This window comes from Ammospiza caudacuta, chromosome 17, assembly GCF_027887145.1.
Source record: "Ammospiza caudacuta isolate bAmmCau1 chromosome 17, bAmmCau1.pri, whole genome shotgun sequence".
Classification (NCBI taxonomy): Eukaryota; Metazoa; Chordata; class Aves; order Passeriformes; family Passerellidae; genus Ammospiza; species Ammospiza caudacuta.
The window spans coordinates 11795665-11813654 of record NC_080609.1 but is presented as its reverse complement, the minus strand read 5'-3'; the positions used below and the strand labels follow the sequence as shown (position 1 = coordinate 11813654).

At 45.4% G+C, this 17990-nt stretch overlaps 1 protein-coding gene across 2 annotated transcripts in view; it reads left to right on the top strand.

Moving 5' to 3' along the window:
• PDGFA (platelet derived growth factor subunit A) overlaps positions 1-8620 on the top strand; it is a 35097-nt gene extending 26477 nt beyond the window's left edge. Inside the window, exon 7 of one of the 2 annotated variants that reach the window (XM_058815964.1) lies at positions 8485-8620. The gene's annotated coding sequence lies outside the window, so the exon portion shown is untranslated. Of the gene's footprint in view, positions 1-5441; positions 7652-8484 lie in introns of those variants that run through there. The other variant, XM_058815963.1, reaches the window with a different exon arrangement.
• The last annotated feature ends 9370 nt before the right edge of the window (positions 8621-17990 follow it).

Here is a 17990-nt window from a genome sequence, read left to right as displayed (position 1 = left end):
TTCCTGCTTCTCTTAGGAGTCAGCCTTTCATGACTTACAGTCAAAATTATGCACATAGAACAAGACTTAGATTTTATGGGAATTTACAAAAATTCAGTAGACAATTTTCATTCTCTTTCAGTTCAGTGTCATTCCTTCCTTTTATGGTGTGGGTAACTTTTCCATGGGGAACTGTTTTTATCATGGGCTCAATCTGAATTTTTTTCCCAGGCCCTAACATGGAAAAACACTTAAAGAGATGCCTGTGTTTGCTCATGTTCAAACTGGTGCCTGAGCATGCTCCTAGGTTTGGACAAACATCTCATTGACCTCCGGCAAATGGAGCAGAGTTGATGCTTTATTTTTTAATTAGTGTGTGCCTTCCTGACACAGGATCCCAGTTGTGGGCTGGGGGTCTTTGTGCTCTCAGAGCGTTGAAGTATTTCGTAAGCAACCTCAAAGATGAAGTAACAAAACTTGTATATACAACTAGGAAAACAGCTGGGATGTGCCACTCCTGCTCCCATGGAGGTTGCCATTTTGAATTACATACTTGTTATTTTTGGGGAAAATATTTTCTTAGCATGGGTGGATTCAGGACTGCAGTTGCTAATGCCAGTGAGCCCATTTCAGATGATCTGTTTGGGTACCTCAGGATATAGTTTGAAAACTCACAAGTTGTGCTGATAACAGACAAATTTTGAGAAATTTTTGAGAGCAAATTTCATGTGAAATCTGGCAACTTGGTTTCAAAAAAAAAGAATTAGAAAGGTAGAATAAACAAGACCAAAGGCTCGATCACTCTTTTTTTTCAGTTGTGGCATGCCACCTGTCCTTTTAGTCATTCTAATTACTTGCTGCATCAGGCTAAAGTATGTGCTGAAGTAGCTCAGAATCACTGCAACATGTGAAAAGTTAGGACTGGTTCTTGTTGAACTGCTGCCTATTGCCACAGCATATGACTCTGAGGTGGGGCCCACAATCACAGTTGTAAATCAAAGAACAAGTCATAGGTTAGGTTCTGTTTTCCTTAGATATTGTCTCTAAGTTTGTTTTCTGTATGCTGGTCTCGAGTGACGTTTGGTGAGCTTTCCAATTAGGTGGAAAGTCATGAGTACCTCTTTCCCAGCCTGAAGGTAAGAAAGTGCTAACTCTTAGTCTAGCTCATCATCAATGGATGAAATTCTGGGAGCATCCTGGTGATAGAATTTCTGCCACTTGAAGATTTAATCTCACATTTTTCCAGGGTTACTTCTTCCTGTAGAGAGGAATCAGATAATTTATTTGTTTGACTTACTAGCAGGCCACCAAATCTGAATTGGTTTGAGTTTTGAGCAGCTCAAGAATTTCTGTTTGGACTGATACTTGTGTATGCCAGATGTCTCCCAAGTTCTTAGATAAAATATACAAAAAAGGCTCACTTGAGTGCTTCAACAGAAAAGAAGTTCACATGTGAAGGCTGCAGTAGTCCCTGAAACCAGTAAATAAGGAGGCCAAGTTTGTGACAAGTGTTACACACTCATCTTCAGATCAGACTTGGTGTTTGGGCCTCTATGTACTATCTTTGATCTTGGTAATGAAGGAAACTGGGTTTACTGTCCAGCTTTGAATTCAAAGTAGCTGTTAAATCAAGTGTGCAAAAAGCAGAAGTACACAGAGATGCAGTCGAGCCTACAGGGCTTGAAATCCCCAGGGATTTTGAAAACATCTTAATTCTTGAAAGCAATCACAAATAAGTAGGAGAAAAGCATTTTAAACACTTCTGAAAATCCCACCCTGGTTTATTTGGCAGGTGAAAAAAGGATCCAGAAGAGTTACTACTTATAAGGATCATTCAGTGACAAAGTATGTGTTCGCAGAGAAGGCTCATGCTTAAATCTTTCAGCAGTTAATTATCATCTTTACAGACCATAATACTAGAATACTTCACTTATCAATGCATCAGGGCTTGGATGAACTTTGAGACGCATGAAAACAAGACACTCCTTAGGCCTGTGGTAGCTCTGTGCTCTGGTAACTGATCAACCAATTACATAATTGGTCAGGTCTCTGCCTTGCAGGAGCAGATACAACTCCATTGACTTCTCTGGAGGTGACACTTACCTGAGAACTGACCCGAAACTCTTGCCATGAAGCAGATAATGGTTTCATATTTTGCTGTTTAGTGTTGTTGTAAAAATAGACTCATTTCCTGGAGCAGTTAGAAAAAGAAAATAGGGAAAAGCAATTTCCCACAGAGACTCATCCACGCTGGAATTCAGCGAGGACCCCGGATGTGAACATGTGCTGATAGAAAACATAAAACAGCAACTTTGTTTAGGGAAGCCTCTGACCTGTCAAAAATGCAGAGCATTTCTTACCAGACTTTTCCTTGGCAATTAGTGGGTAGAATTACTCATAGAAATTGTTTTGTTTGCTTACAAGGGGAGAAGTAAGACATAAATTCAAGATAGCCCCTCTGACCACAAGAAAGACTCTGTTCACAGAGGGCCCGTGGGTAAAGTGCTGTGTGGCCTTAGCTCCCTTTGGGGATGAACTCAAACTTTTAGACCTCAATGAAGTATGAAGGACCCCTCCAGACTTGCTGGATATCCCTAGCTGGAATTTTTTCATCAGTCTAAGAGACTTAGGCATCCACTTTTAATTCATTTTTACGTAACTTTCATGAAACACTTGTTGGCTTCAGAACATCTCTGTCTTTGTTCTGAAGAGAGACTAATTTGACCCAATGATGTTATTGTGACTTCTGCCTTCCATGTGCAGGCAACAGCACTCAAACCTTGGTTTTCAGACATTTCAGATGCGGAGCCCCTTCACTTCAGCCATGCTTCACCTTTGCTTAGCACTTTGGCTTTACATGCATTTTCTGTGTAAAGGTGGTGCTGGTTTAATCTGAAAACCAGGGAAGTTTCAAAAGGCCAGATTTCACCTCTGGGCCCTGCTCAGCTGCTGGTGGAGTCTGTGTGGGGCCAGAGGAGGAGGGAGAGAGGGAGAAGAGATGCTCCAGCACTTCCAGTGTGGGTGAGGCCTGAGGGCTCACCCCTCAGACATTTCTTGGCCCAAACTCACCCACTGTAAAGCATTCTGCTCAGAGGTCTCCTTGGAGCCAAGAAGCTCATCAGAAACCTGCTCAAGATCTGAATTCCCCTTGACTGCAAGGGGTTTCCACAGCAAAAGTGACAGAAACATTTATCCCACAGAGTGGTTTCTCCAACAGGCCGCACAGGAGTCGGACAGGTTGATGCTCAGCTGCTGTACTTCACTGATTGCCCCAAATACTGCCTTTAAATCAAAGTTTAGTTGCTCTGGGATATGTTTCTTGTAGAAGTGCTTCAGAAGAGCTTGACTAGCTTGTACCCATTTGTTGTGATGAGCCTCTGGCTCATCCAGAGTGGTTGGGCCATGCCTGCTTAGCTAAAGGGTTTTGGGACCTTGCAGCTGGGGTTAGGGAGTGCAAATGTTTCCCATTAGCTCCCTGCATACCCTAAGTTGTGATTCATCAAGGGAGACAGTGCAGAGCTGAACTTGAGGCCTGTGAAATGTTTCTTTGAAGTTACTTGTGCTTAAAGTTAGGCATGATCTGAGTTAGCTTGCTGAGCTGAGGCCTGAAGGAGCACACTGTGCTAACACAGTGCAGTTTAGTCTTTTCGTCTTAAGCATTGTCCAGAGAGATGTGAGTTTCAGAAGGGTCTGAAACCTTTCAATAAACCATTCCATAGTAATGAGGGAGAGCTTTATTCCGTGGTTTTCTACCAGTAAGCTCAGGTATACTGGAGAGCCCAGAGCTAAGCTTGCCCTCTCTGGGCCTTCCCCTTCCTTAGTTTCTTCAGAATGTTTCTTTTCAAAGGCAAGTGGGAAAAAGAAAATCCTAAAATGGGACCTAAAAAAAGTGGGGAATTAAGCAGATCATATAATCTTGATTCCTTTATCTCACTTAATTAAGGAGAAGTTTGCCAATAGTGATCTGGTATTTCCTAAAACAAGCATATATGAAGAACACTTTGAGAAACTTCAAAAGAATTTTCAGGCTAGATCAGGAAAAGATAAAAACAGAAGTGGAAACTTCTAATACACTTTATATTTCAGTACTTACAGGAAGTACATTGTTGCATAGGATACTAATGAATTCTGCAGGAGGAGGTTTCCAAAAGAAAAATGAAATGGCACCTTCTCTATCTTAGAGAAAAGGTCTGAGGGCTTTTGCAGTTATGACAGATATGCAGTGGATATGTATGGTCATATCACCTGGAGAGAGTCTATCTCTGGCAAAAGGCTATTTGGAGTTTCAAGTGTGTACACTATTGAATTTCTGTGGCAACTTCCTGGTCTAGCTGTGAAAAGTGATAAAGGAAATGGTAAAAGTCTATCTTGCTTTCAGTTGCCCTGTTCTACACCCCAGAGGACAGAAATGCTGCCCTGTGTGCAGCTGGGTGCAGGAAGCTTGGCAGGAACACGCTGGAGTGGCTAAGGATGAACACATGAAGTTGGTGCTGATGTTCCCAACCAGGTAGTGAGGCCAGAAAAGTGAAAATAGCAGCATGGATACTCCAATACACCAGTGACACTTGTCTGGAAAAATGATTACTTGACAGAGTCTTAATTAACTCAAGTGAAGAAGTAATTCTAAAATCCCAATTTTGGAATCCCAGAGAGTTAATGCTCTCAGAAAAGATGTGATACAGGATTGCTTCACATTTGTAAAGCACACAGAAGTCACAGGTTAACAGTTTTGTACTGTTTGAAGAGTTCTCTGGTGTCAGCAGAGTCCTCTGTGGTGCCTTGAGAGTGGAGGGTTTGTGCCCCAGGCTCAGCTCAAGTGTTTAAGCCCAAGTATGAACATATTTTAGGCAGCAAGGCATTTCCATCAGGACTGAAGTACATGGACATTTTTTTCTTGTCTTCAGGCAAGACATTTAAATATGGGTTTAGTTGCTCTTTGTATCTTCAGGGCCCCAGATCCTTCTTAGCCTATGGTCACTGGAAGGCTCTCTGACTGAAAATCCAGAGGCCTTTGCCCTTGTAAAAGTTTCTACTCTTGCTTGGAAGTGAGATTTGGACTCCTGAGTTACAAAGATGCTTTAGCAATTGTTTTATCTGTCTTTCTGCTTCTTTATAAATCAACCTGCTTGGTCTGAACTGAATGTTTAAATAATAAACAGCTAAAAGACTCTCTGATGGCTTCTTTCTGAGTGTTTCCCTTAGGGAGCCCTTGGGATCACATGGCATCTGCCCTGACCTTAAGAACCTGCTTTCTGGAGGCTTTTTTACAATGCTAACAAACCTCACATTTTAACTAGCTGTTAAATAAGCCAGTCAGTGGTAACTATTCAGGACAGGGATTAGGAGAGTATTCTTGCTGGCATACAAGATGGCTCTGTCCATGTGCTGGCCAGGGATGAAGGGCTGGAAAACTGTGTGGTGGAAGAGACTATTAATGTGATTTTCCACAACTTTCCTTGCAGCTGCATTTTTGAGAGGAGAGAGAGAGAGAGAGATGGCTAGGCTTGCAGTAACATGTTGTGCCATCATAAATGCTACAGCCACCATCTGTTTCCAGCCCACGACTTGAAAGAAAACTGAGCAGTAATCTCATAATTCACATGGGTGTTTTACACTTGTGAACCCTTCCCAACCTTTGTCTAATAATGAGGGGAGTGCATGGTGCTAAGTTTTGTATTTTTCCTGTACGTATTAGTGTTTATTTGTATGTCTTCTCCTGTTTTGTTGTTTTGTGGGGTTTAAAAAAAAAAAAAATTCACTGGGAGGAAAATCAGACCAGTTCCACAGTCAAAAGAAACATAATAAAGGCAAAATCCCAATTCCATTGATCCTGCTGGCAAAATTCTCCAGGAAGAGGTGCATTTAACATTCCTCAGAGTGTCTGTCTTAGTTACTTGTTGATGAAAAGAAAGAGAGACATTAGCCAGGGAAGAGGCAGGTTGCTGAACTGCCCTTTCCCTGCAGAAGCAGAGCTGCTACAAGAGCTGGACATGTGCATTTTAAACTGAACCATAGGCAGGATGGTGATGGAAGGTTGGATTTTAATGAAAACAGATTCTTCTGCTAATCTTTGCTTGGGGCTGGCCCTGGGCAGGATTAAGGATCCCACCTGCTGTGCCAAAGACACGCTCAGGTCGGGGCTGCTGGTGGGTGGGAAGAACACAAACATCTGAGAGTGGCTCTGCTGAGCAATCCCAGTCTGTCGTGGTGCAGTGCCCTCAGGGAAGCCAAAGAGTTGAGATGATTTAGTTGATGGAAATACTGCTCCCCTCCAGCCTGCAAAGCTGGAGCATCATTAAGGATTTCTTTCTGGCTGCTCTTCGAAACCAAGGGCTGCTCTGTCTCTGGGCTTCCTCTCACCTTTGGACCCTATTTGCACACCTCCTCCTACCACAGCTGAATGAACTCCTGCTCTCCTCTGGCCTTAGGAACAATGGCTTTCATCATCTCTACCAGACTGCAGAGCAGTTCAAGGATGAAAGGGCTTCTCATTTCATATATCCCACTGCTGCTAGAGCTATAAATCATCGATGGACTGAATTTATAGCCAACTGCTACTGCAAGCAAGTGAAATTTATTTTGTGTTGTCATATGTATGGTCAAACTGTCCAAGAAGTTTCCAAACAGAACTGGGCTGCTGCTGAGCAACCCATTCAATCTATTCTCATTTTATTTAAAAATAATAAATAACTGTCAATCAAAGGAACTTATTTTGACATGTACTACCTGCTGGGTGATCTGCAGTATCTCCAGGATGTGTCTGTAAGTGGAAGATAGCTGCTAGCTGTTGCCAGGTCCAGTAGATATGACATGAAGTTCCACCAAGAAAAGGTTTGTGGGCTCAAAAGGGTTGGGGACAGATTAAGGGCCACCTCCTTTTTTAACATTAAAAATTTAAAATTTAAAATTTTGCTCGCCTGAGAGTGTTTGGTCAGGTAGTCCAGGGGTCACAGTGACTTCTGCTTGAATCGGTGACAAATCTCCATTGACCTGTACAGAGCAGTGGCCCTTCTTCTGTCTCCCAGTTTGCAGACAGGTGGATTGCTGGTGGCTCTCTGGGGTCTGGAAATGTGATCTGTGCCTATTTTGGTGCCTTTTGATGGCGATGAGCTAAAAATGAGAGAGTAGAAACTCTTCAAGCTGCTGGGGTCTGAATCACATATTTCTGTACGATTTACTTAGAGAGCCAACGAGCCTGGGAGGTTATTTTTGTGTTTTACCCAGGCTCATTAATTAGCTGGGGAGTGTTGGGAGCTGTCATATTGAGCAGCCTTTCCCTGCTCACTCCTGTTGTCCTGCTGGATTCAATCCCTGCAGCCTCCCACCCCACTGTCTGTAGTTTCTGGCCACATCTGGAGTGTCTCCCTGCCCACGTGCTGGTAGGAGCCTCCTCCCTGCTGGCACACACGTCATGGCTTTTGGGGTCTGTGGAGTCACAGTCATCCTTCCCAACATTTGTTTTTCCATGAGGGGGAAAGAGAGAAGGGCTACGGGAAGGGCAGTGGCAGGGAAGGCCTTTGACACGAAATTCCCAGGAACAGGATTTGCACATTTTATGACCGTTCAGATGGAAATGCAATGGAGCTGAATTATTCCTCCTTAATCCTGCTTTCTCACTTTCCTCCCAGCAGCCTCTTCCCCTGCAGTTTAGGTAATACAGAAGCTTATAAACAAATCCCACCGAGTGAAAAATAGCAAAAGGGGGGGGGGGGAAGGGACCTGGGTTAGGGCTGTGATGGATAGACAGGTGGAAGGCAGGCACCAGAAGGGAGGATGAATGGTAAAAGCCTTTGATGGAAACACTAAAGAGCTATTGAAAATCCAAGGGGTGGGGGGAGGGAGGAGAAAGAATAGCAGGAGGAGGGAAAGCAAGGGAGTCGTGGCCCCGTCCCCCCGCCCTCTTTCTCAGGATGTTGAAAGTATTTGTCCTTCGTTACAAAATGATTGAACTGCCGCCAGGCCAGGCCACCCTTCCAGCCATTGCACTGGGAAACTGGCACTTCTGAAAGCCTCGTCGCCTCTCAAATTTTATAGCTTTCCCTTTTTGTGGGAGTTTTTGTGTTGTGCTGTTTGCAGGATTGTTTTCAGATTTGCCGCGTATCAAAGAGAACTATGTTTTGTTTTTGTTGCTCTGACAAACACAGAATCCAGGTAATGAAAAGAAATATTAAAAAAATAAAGGCACATTTTTATCAGAAAATACAGCTGTCTGCCTTTTATTGAGTCAGAATTTCATGCATTTGGTATTCATGGTGTGAATTTGATTTACTTCTAGTGCTTTTTGAAGGAGAAATTTCATCCTACAAATAGAGCTTCTGCTTTACTAATGTCTCTGTGTGCACAAAAGTGGTGCCTGTTCTTCAGAGTCAGAGTAGTGAGGATGACCCTGTTGTATCATAATTAAAATGGATTTTGCATCACGTACATGCAGACAACAGTGGGAAAAAATAATCTTTCCCCTTTTCAGAATGGTTCCTGAAGCTCTGCCATGTCTTTGACCTGCAGGATCTACAGATGGAAAGAGCTGTTGAAGATCTGAGTACGAGACTGTTCCTGCTGCCAGAGGCTGTATTTGTACCATGTATTTATATGTGTATGTATTTATATAAGCCTGATGCTCGGAAAGGACTGGAGCCGTGTGCGTTCTTAATTAGATTTGGAGGTCTGTAGATGCAGCATCCACCCAGATTCTTGTTAACCAAGGGAGGACCCAGGGCTCTGAAGTCTGCCCAGTGCCACTCACATGTCAGAGAGGTCAAGGAGCTGGTGGTGCCCTGGCCAGGGGGTGACCAGGGCTGGTGCCTACTCTGTGTGTGGGGTGAGTGCTTGTCTTGCTGTCCCATCATCTGCATCACCCTCACTGCAGCCCCAAGGGCACTTCTCTGAGCACACAGGGCAGACAGGCAGCTGTCTGTTGCCTCCAGGATTAGATCCTGGGATTAGGACTCTGATGGGCCATGCCATATAATTAAAATAGTCCTGGAGGAGCAGAGAGGCAATGTGCCATCCATATACAGCTGAATACCAGGGGGCTGTGCTTGCTCACAGACCCACTGCAGCTGAAAGTAAATCTCTCCACTAACATTAATTTACAACAGCAATTTCCACGTAAACATCTCCAGTGCCTGGTTATATTCATGAGTTTGCAGTGCCCTGAGAGGTAACACTGCCTTTGCCCCCAATTCCAAAAGAGCAGCAAGGGTAAGTAGTTGGCTCAAGGTTAGGTGGGAGTCACTGGGGATGGTGCTCCACACTCCTGCCTTCAAAGGAATTTGCTGTGGTGACCAAAGCAAACAGCCCCTGCTGTTACCACGCTGGACTGTGGCATGTCACTCGCACTTTGTATCTGAGATGCTGTGTCTGGGTAGGTATCACTGTCCTTGTGAAACCAACTTTTACTTCTGGAGCGTGGGTGAACGCTTGTCGTCGTGCCAGGATGACACAAAGTCTAGAAATTATGATGGCAATTCAGGTCATGGGATAAAGGGGGAAAAATGCTGTCTCAGAAGTGTCCCCGTCTGGTGTCACTGCTGGTGATTATTTAAGATGCAGGACATGACTGTGGCAAAGATCAGGTTGTAGCTGATATGAATCATGCCTTGAAATAACACTTTCCTTCTTACATTGTGAAAATTACAGCAGTATGGGAAGTGAGGGAAAATGGGATTTCCCTGGAGGTTAAAGATTTTCCTTTAATCAGCTTTCATAATGTTAATTAAACTTTTGGAACAATGGCTGAGTCCTGGGATCCGCCCGCTCTTGCATAACTATCTCACAATGCTGATTTCACTTTCATGTTTATTTGCCAGCACGATTCCAAGTGAGAGCTGAGCAAGATCTCCACACCAAGGAGCTCCTTGGGGGTTTGGGAGAACTCACCTCCCTCTGTTACCTCTCCTGGGGAGAGAAGGCTCCAGCTCTCCCCTCCCAAGGAGGAGCAGCCTAGAGGGATCAAAGCACTTTGTCTGTCATCATCACCCCATCTGCAAATGGGGCTAATAAAAACTTACTGGTATTTTGAGGCTGGTGCATATAAATATATACCCACCCATATGGAGAAAAGGGTGTGTTTATAGAGATCAGTACATGGATACATCTATTCCGGGTAGGTAAGATGGATTACAGTGCCACTTGTTCCCTGAATTTTTCACTCTTTCTGTAGCATAGTTGCTATGTGCCCATGGGAGCCATGGTCCCTGCTCCTTTCAGCAATGGGCTTAATATAACCTGGTCTCACATCACACACACAGAAAATTTGGGGAATGGTTCACAGGCAGGGCATGGCATTGATCACTCCAGCCCCATGGGAATGGGAGTTGTGCTGGGCACATTTCCTGGGCCTCTTGGTGCCAGGCTGGGACATCTCTCCCACTGGTCTGAGATGTGTTGGTGAGCCCCAGAGCTGGGCTAGTGATGTCTCAGAGCAGCCAGCAGCCACACAGGTGCAGGGGGGGCACACACGTCCAGACCCACAGCCTGGCCACTTTGTTCTTCACGTTAGGAAGGACTTGCTTCAAAAATAAGGTATGAAAATGTACAAATGTTGGACATTATCAGGGGGAAAAAAAAAGGAACCTATTATATTTTAGGTCAAAGAGTTATCTAGCTCAAGATTTTTAAATATGTGCAAAATGCAGTTAGTGCAGAAGGGCCATTAATCAGCCTCTGGAAGAACTGCCTTTTCTGCCTATTTTTAAGCTGCAAAGATGAAAACAAAAAGCGAGGAGTGCAGGGGCAGCTCCATTTTCCCATTGTACAGAGCAGGAGGGCACCTCTATCTGTGCAGGCTCCTGCTTCCCTGGCAACATGTTCTCAATCTCTGCAAAAGCTGTTGGAATAGCCACACAAACTACAGGGCACTTTCCCTGTTGGCACACGCCTTTGTCTGCTTGGAGGAGCTGCTCTGTAAACACCACTGCTGGATGGGTTTTATGTGACTTATTCCTGATTCATTGGTCCTAAATTAGTAGCCCCAAGGCACATACCTTTGCTACAGGCAGGGAAGGGATTGCCTTTTCTCCCCACCTTTGGGAACTTTGACCTGCTGGGATCACAAACTGTAGGAAATCTCAGAGGCGAAGTCCCAGGTACTGCCAGCAGTAAAACCCAGGAGTAAACAGATTAGATGTGTTTGAAAGACATTTCAAGGGAGCTTGGGCTATCTGGCTCAGCTTCCCCACACCACCAGCATGATTATTTCAAGACTGATTTTAATGGCACGAAGGCTTCTTCCTTAATACAGGAATTGGCTGTGTAATTTCTACATATATACACATATATATTTATCTTATTTTCCTCTTTGGCAGTGAGGAATTGAAACTTCTTCTCCACACCCCTTTGATTAGCACAGGAGTGGCAGGAGGGATTTTTCCTCTCTTAGTCATTCTGGACAACCTTTGAGCCCAGGTTTACCACCCTGTTCCCATTAGGAAGCTGCAGAGGCCACGCGAGTGAGTTCCTGGCCAGCTGGGAGCTGTCAGCTGCCTTCAAAGCCCTGGCCAGCCCTGCTGTGATAAATCCATGCTGAGGTGTGTAATGCACATGGTATCAGCCCCAGATCCCACACAGTTCCTGTCCCAACAGGGATAAAAGCTTTTTTAAAAACTGGAGTACAAAAGGGGAAAACCTACTTCTTGGACTTTTGAGTCAGTTTATGGAGCAGTCAAGAGTGTTAGGGTTGGGTCCTCTTGGTTTTAACCGAGGGCTGCTGATTGTAGGTTTTACCAGCCTCTCACAGGGGTGAGGTGAGAAAGCCCTAAAAACTGAGCTGGTCCTTCCCAAATCCTCCCTTTGCAGATGGCAAAGAACATTGTTGATTTACACAAAAAAGAAATGCAGAATCCACTCTAGACATTTTGGGCTGAGACAAATGAAGACTTTGTTTTTGTTTTGTGATTCTGGCTTTGGCATCACCTTTCCAGTTCTCTTTTGTTTGGTCTCTCAGTGATTCATCTCTCCATTTCACTTCTCTTTTGTTTGTTCCATAATTGCTGGCTTAACCTGGAGGCATGAGGCTTCCTTGAGGAAACATCACCAGGCTGTCAGTCAGCCACGGGGAGGTGATACAGCTGGTACAGTCCTTCCTCCCTCTCAGGAGTGAGTGAATCATCCCTTGAATATGCAATATCATCCAGGACAGAAGCCAGGATTCTCAACAGGCACATGAATTCGAGCATCTCTGGAAACATTATTTCCACATTTTGGGCAGACTAAGAGACAGTAAGTAAATAAGCAAGCTGTGGCATTTGCAATCTCTTGTAGTTTTATTTAAAGTGACTGCCTGTGCTGGAAATGCTTGTGTGGGTATTAAAAACACAGAGAGAAAAGCGTGTATCCTTGATCTGATACTGCCCAAGGCAGCTTCAGGGTATGGCCCATTTAATGCCATTGAGCAATCCATTGAACAGTTAAGAACCCACCAGAAACAGTAACTGCCTGCTTTCCTCATGAACACTCACAAGAGCCAACACATCCAAACCCTCTGTGTTGCTGGCCTCTGGATTTCTCCTTTAGAGCTGTGTCCATGCTCTGCAGGGAGTTGTTTCCCACTGCCCTCGCTCAGGAGCAGTGAAAGGCACATGGGCTCCTTCCCTCAGCTGGCATCTTGTTCAGAAGTGTCTCCCCTCCAAGGAAAAGAGCAATTTCCCATGTTTTCCTGGGCTGTAGGTGGGATGTAGCCAGAGAATCAGGGAATATTCACTGCATCAGCAGGTAGTCCATGACACAGCATTTCACAGGATCAACTGGTTTTCCTGTGCTCATGAATCCAACAAAGTGCCCTGAACATACAATGAAATTTCCCTGCTGAATGTATGAGAGATACAGTGGGAAAAGAACAGTGCTCTGACTGAGCTGGGGAACGCTGGCCAGGAGAGCTGTGATACAGTTTTCTCTACTCTTATTAATACCAGGAGCCAAGACTTTTTCTGCTTCGCTTTTGTGCCAAGGTCACAGCTATGTGTTAACCTTCATCAGTCCTTCTGATGATAACAGTGAAAGCAAAATACCATTAAAATTATCTTCCTATATGTTTAAAGCACTCTGGCACTTTTCCAGGCAGTGTTTGTGCCCCTGTTTATGCTGCAGACCCTGGTGACCCTGGAATACTTTTATTTACGACAGCATAAGCATCATTTCCATGGCAACATGCTTTTCAAGCTGCAGATTGGGGATTGCAATTTCCTGAGCAATAGAAGAAGCGATGGTGGATTTTTTTTTTCTTCCTAATCAGCTAGTAGCAACTTTCATGCGCAAAACAAGCAGCCACGACAAATCAGTTAAAAGCTACATTATCATCAAGGCAATTTGAAAGCTCAGCATGGTTAGCCTAAAAATAAAAGAGAGTTAGATCCAGTTGTTTAATGGAAATAGAGATGGTGAGATGATATCCTCACTGCTGCTCTGGTAAATTGGCTTCAATGAGCTCTGCAATGCTGCCTAATGAGGAGCAGAGCAGTTCCCTTCACTGCAGTGACACATTATTTACAGGAAGGCTAGGACAGTTATAATCCTATATGGCTTCAGACAACGCTTTCCCATATTGGAGGAGCTGACAAAGCCTGTTTGAAAACAGTCCAAACTATCAACAAAGGAGTGTTACTAACGGGGATGTTGGTTAGCAGCTCGTGTGAAACTGCCCTTGGTGCTCTCTGCCTTCAGAGAGCCCTGGGGTGGAGCTGCTCCCCGGGGTGAAACAGCCTCCTGTGCACACAGAGGTGCTAGCACAGCCCTGGGGACAGAAATGCAGGATTGAGATGGGGAAACATCACACAGCACTGCTTCCCTCCCCAAAAGGAGTCTTCAATAGCAATTAAGTGTTGTCATTCCACCAATAGGATCACTGAGGGCAGAAAGATGCAATGATGTGCCCAAGGCATCTGACAGGCAGAGGTGCTCCCTGGAGTCCAGGACACCATCCTGTCTACCAGGGGATGTGACCCATCTATCAGAGCAGGGTGTTTGAAGGCTGGATCTATCACAAATCTGTCCCCTGCTCAGCCAGCTTGGTGCCCAGCATCACTGGGACCATCCCTGCTCGCTGGAGATCAGCACTTCTCACAGCTGCTCTTCTCACCATCTCTCAGTGGCAGAAAATTTGCACTAAAAATACTGCCTTAATTCTGCATTCAGAAAAAGGTGAGGATTTCTTTCTTGCTAGGTTGCCCTTGAGAGCAAAGAAATCTCACTCCCTATCCAGGCAGGATTTGATGCTGACCAGGCCAAGCCCAGGGAACTGCTGTGTACCAGGATGGGTGTACTTAGCAGCACTGCTCACACCTCTCTGCATTATCAGTTACTCATATCTCTGAGCTCCAAGTTAGACCTTAATGGTGACACTACAGAATTATCAGAGACAAATTTCTAAGTCATAGTACAAATCTTTTCAGAGAAAATAAGTGCTGCTGCTGGTCCCACCCACCAGAATTATTTGAGGTGACAAGTAAATAAATATTAAACTACATTCTGTAATGGTAAAAGTACACTCTACTTGCTAAAAACCACGTTCACACTGATTTGCTTTGGGCCTCCAATAGTTTTGGAACAAAACTTCCACTGGTTTTGAAAGCAGTGGGGCAGCAGAGGTGCCTCCAGGGTACTGTATTTATTACCTCCCATCTTGTGAGGTACAGCTGGCCATTAGCTCTCCTGGAGGAAGCTGAGGAGATGCTGCTTTCAAACACCAGCTTTTCCAAGGCAGGGCCTGTGAAGTGTTCTGGGGTGTGAGCTATTGGACCAGCCCACTGCAGAGCTCAATGTCAAAAGCTTCCAGGACATCAGGATCTGCACTAGGCAACATTTAAAAGTTCCTTTTGACCCAAAACATTCTGTGATTCTGTGACCACTGCACATTGATGTGCAATGCCAGCATCCCAGCATCCTCCTCCCTTTGAAGTCACTTGTCAGACTTGATTTGGAGTCCAGGCACATGGGATAGGAGCTCAGACAGCCCCTAAGCACGTTCTGCCCCAAGGAGAGTGCTCAGCCTCGTGCTGGCTGGCGATGGGAGAGCAGGAAGGGTTTGCAGCCTGCTCTCATGGTTTAGACTTGAACTTGGAACTGTTTGTTTTTGCTACGCCACCCCTTCCGCCCTAGTTAATAGTCAACTTTGAAACCCAGCTTTATGTGCCATGTTTGATTTACATTTCAAATGCAGGGCCAGCAGGGCAGGCTGTCTAAATCACTTGTCAGCACAGGGGAAGGAGGTGACACAGTGGGAGGAAAAAGTGAGACGGGGCTATGGCCCAGTATAAACGTTCAGGCAGCTGGGCAAAGCTGTTCATGGGAGAGTCCCCAGTGAGGACAAATGCTCACCTTGCCCAAAGGTTGGGGTCCAACCCAGGCACCACACAGCGACCAGCTTGTCTCCTTTGATTTATGCTCTATTCCTCCAGCTCTGCAAACCTGCATCCTGTTTTCCTTCTCCTCTGCAGCTGTACGTGGAGGTGAGAGCTCAGAAAGACCCAACAAGAGGAATTTCTTTTGAATCCAAAAATAGCCTGTCATGATTTTACTGATTTTTTTTTTTTTTTTTTGGTCAGCGTGTCGCAATCCTAAATTTATCACTGAATTGGCATACAGGAAGCTGCTCTAATCTCCAGTTGGAGGGCACAGGGCAGAGCGAGTTCACTGGCCACTCTCAAGAACCGTCTGGCTGGAAATATCATTTTCAGCTGCTCTTTGATGAGGTAACATCAAGGAGCAGAGTGACTGCACACACCACCCAGGCCACTGCCAAAGGCTCTGCAGGGCCAGTCAATGCTGCATTGAGGAAAGGGGAAACATTTGCAAAATCGGTCAGAAATGGATTAAATGTGTTTTAAAGTAATTCCTGTGCAGACTGTTTACTTGGAACGGCACAAGTATGATCAGCCTGTCCTTAGAGACCTTCCCAGGCCTGACCTGATGGATGTGGTGATGCCTAATCCTGCCCTGATGGCTGCTGCCCAGAGTTGGGCTGTGTGTGCCTCAACAGCTCATCAGCAGGGCCCTGCTTGCCGCCACACACTGCCCTGATGCCTTTGTGCAACAGGGCAAGCTCTTTCTTTCATCTTTTTATATTAAACACAAGATCCTGGGGCTGCAGGAGGAGCAGCCAGCCCCTGGTGGGGATGGCAGGTGGAGGAGCCAGTGTGGAGGCACAGCCCAGCACCACCAGAGGCTGGTGAGAGCATTGTCCTCTCCACTGAGCTCACATTTGCCCCAGCTTCCCAAAATTTTGCTGGAAATACCTGCCTCTGTTTCTTGCAAGCATGTTAAAAACTACCTGCCAGGTTCAGCTGATGTAAATCCTCATAAATTCATTCACCAGCCTTATTCCCTGAGAGCTGCTGCTTAATGCTCTGTTTCTTCATAGCTGCAATTTCTCTCAGTTTCTTTTAACATGGTGCCTTGCTCTCAGTTTCACCACACACATCCTCTCTATTGCCAAAAAGGCACTGATGAACATGAGCTGTGTTACCAGAAATCACATTCCTGTTCCTGCTCCTTGGCTCATTTCTCCCTCATTTCCCTTTGCCTTCCTATTTTAAGACTGCATGCATGACATACCTGTCAGCTAGATCCACTCAAATATTTATCCAGTAATTTAATCAGTGGATTTTATGGTACATTGCTAACTACATTGATGATTTTCTCCTCATTCACGTAGCTTGGGTTGCAGTGTGGTAGGGAGCTGGAAGGCTGCAGGTTCATGGGGGTCTATGAAGTCAGAGAAGTTTATAAACCATGAGAAATTTCTCCTTTTTTCTGACACCTGTGAGGAGCCCTGGCTGTGTGCTGTGCTGAGGGGAAGGGGAAAGCTCCAAGAGTTGCTGATCTTGGGCATCAACGTGACCCCACATGAGCCTCAGCTGGGGCCAACTGCCAGCACATGCAGAGGGAAAAGCAAACAGAAAAGGGGCAGAGTCCACTGGAACTGGGAGTGAGGGATTTTACCTTTAAATTTCAGAGAACACCCCCTTTTTCCACTGCCTCCTAATCTCCACTCATTCAGAAGACAGAAACTGGACTTTCATAGGGAGATATTCCCCCCAAAGACAGCTGTTAAGCCAAACCCAGCCTTAAGAGGTACACCAGGCCTCCAGGCTGTGCTCCTGGAGCCTACCATGACCCCAGGCTGGAGCTCCCCAGAGCCAGGCACCATGGATGAGCCCCCCAAACCCCCCTGCTCTGTGCCCCAGGGCTGCTGAACCCTGGGCTCTGGTGCTTTGGCCAGGCAGCCCTTTCCTCACCTCCAAAGGGGCCTCAAAGCAAGGGAGGAGTGAGAGCTAGCACCCTTTTACAGTGTGAGTAATGGCTCAGCAATACCTTCCCCCGGGGCAAGGTATGCTCCACACACCGTGATTTCAAAAGAAGTTTTAAAAAAAATAAAAAAATAAAGCAATGAAAGAATGAGGAACTAACTTAACACACCCTGTAGGCAGGTTCTGGCTTCCCAGGGAGAATTAGAGAACAAACTTCCAAACTGTGCTTTATGTGTTATAAACAGCTTTTTCTTTTGCCCCTTCCCCACCCTGAACCCCAGGTTTTGTTTTTGTTTTTTTACAGGGTAATGCTCTACCTTGACAGGATGAGAGAGATGTTGTATATGTGTAGCTAGAGATACTCTATCACCCATTTCCATTAATAGATATTAAGAATAGGGATAGAAATGATAATCTCCCTCTGTTGCATCCTGTGCCCAGTCTCCAGGAATCCTGTTACTTAATGTTTGAAACATCCTTTTGGAGGATAGATGGATGTGGTCGCCCCCCACTCATTCCTGGCTCTGGAAGCAGCAGCACACCCTGAGCTCTGCTTACCACAAGCTCTGGATTTGGCTACAGAGCTCCAGGCATTTGCTGGAGGGCTTTGCTGGGCTGGTGTTCTTGATGTCTTGCAGGATAGGGAAGATTAAGGATTTTATCGCGTTCCCAGGAAAGTTCAGTGCAGAGTTTCATTGATTTGTGTGACCCTCATGGTTTGCACAGCTGGGAAAGAAGCCTGGGAGATCCCAGCGTCCTGTCCTTTCC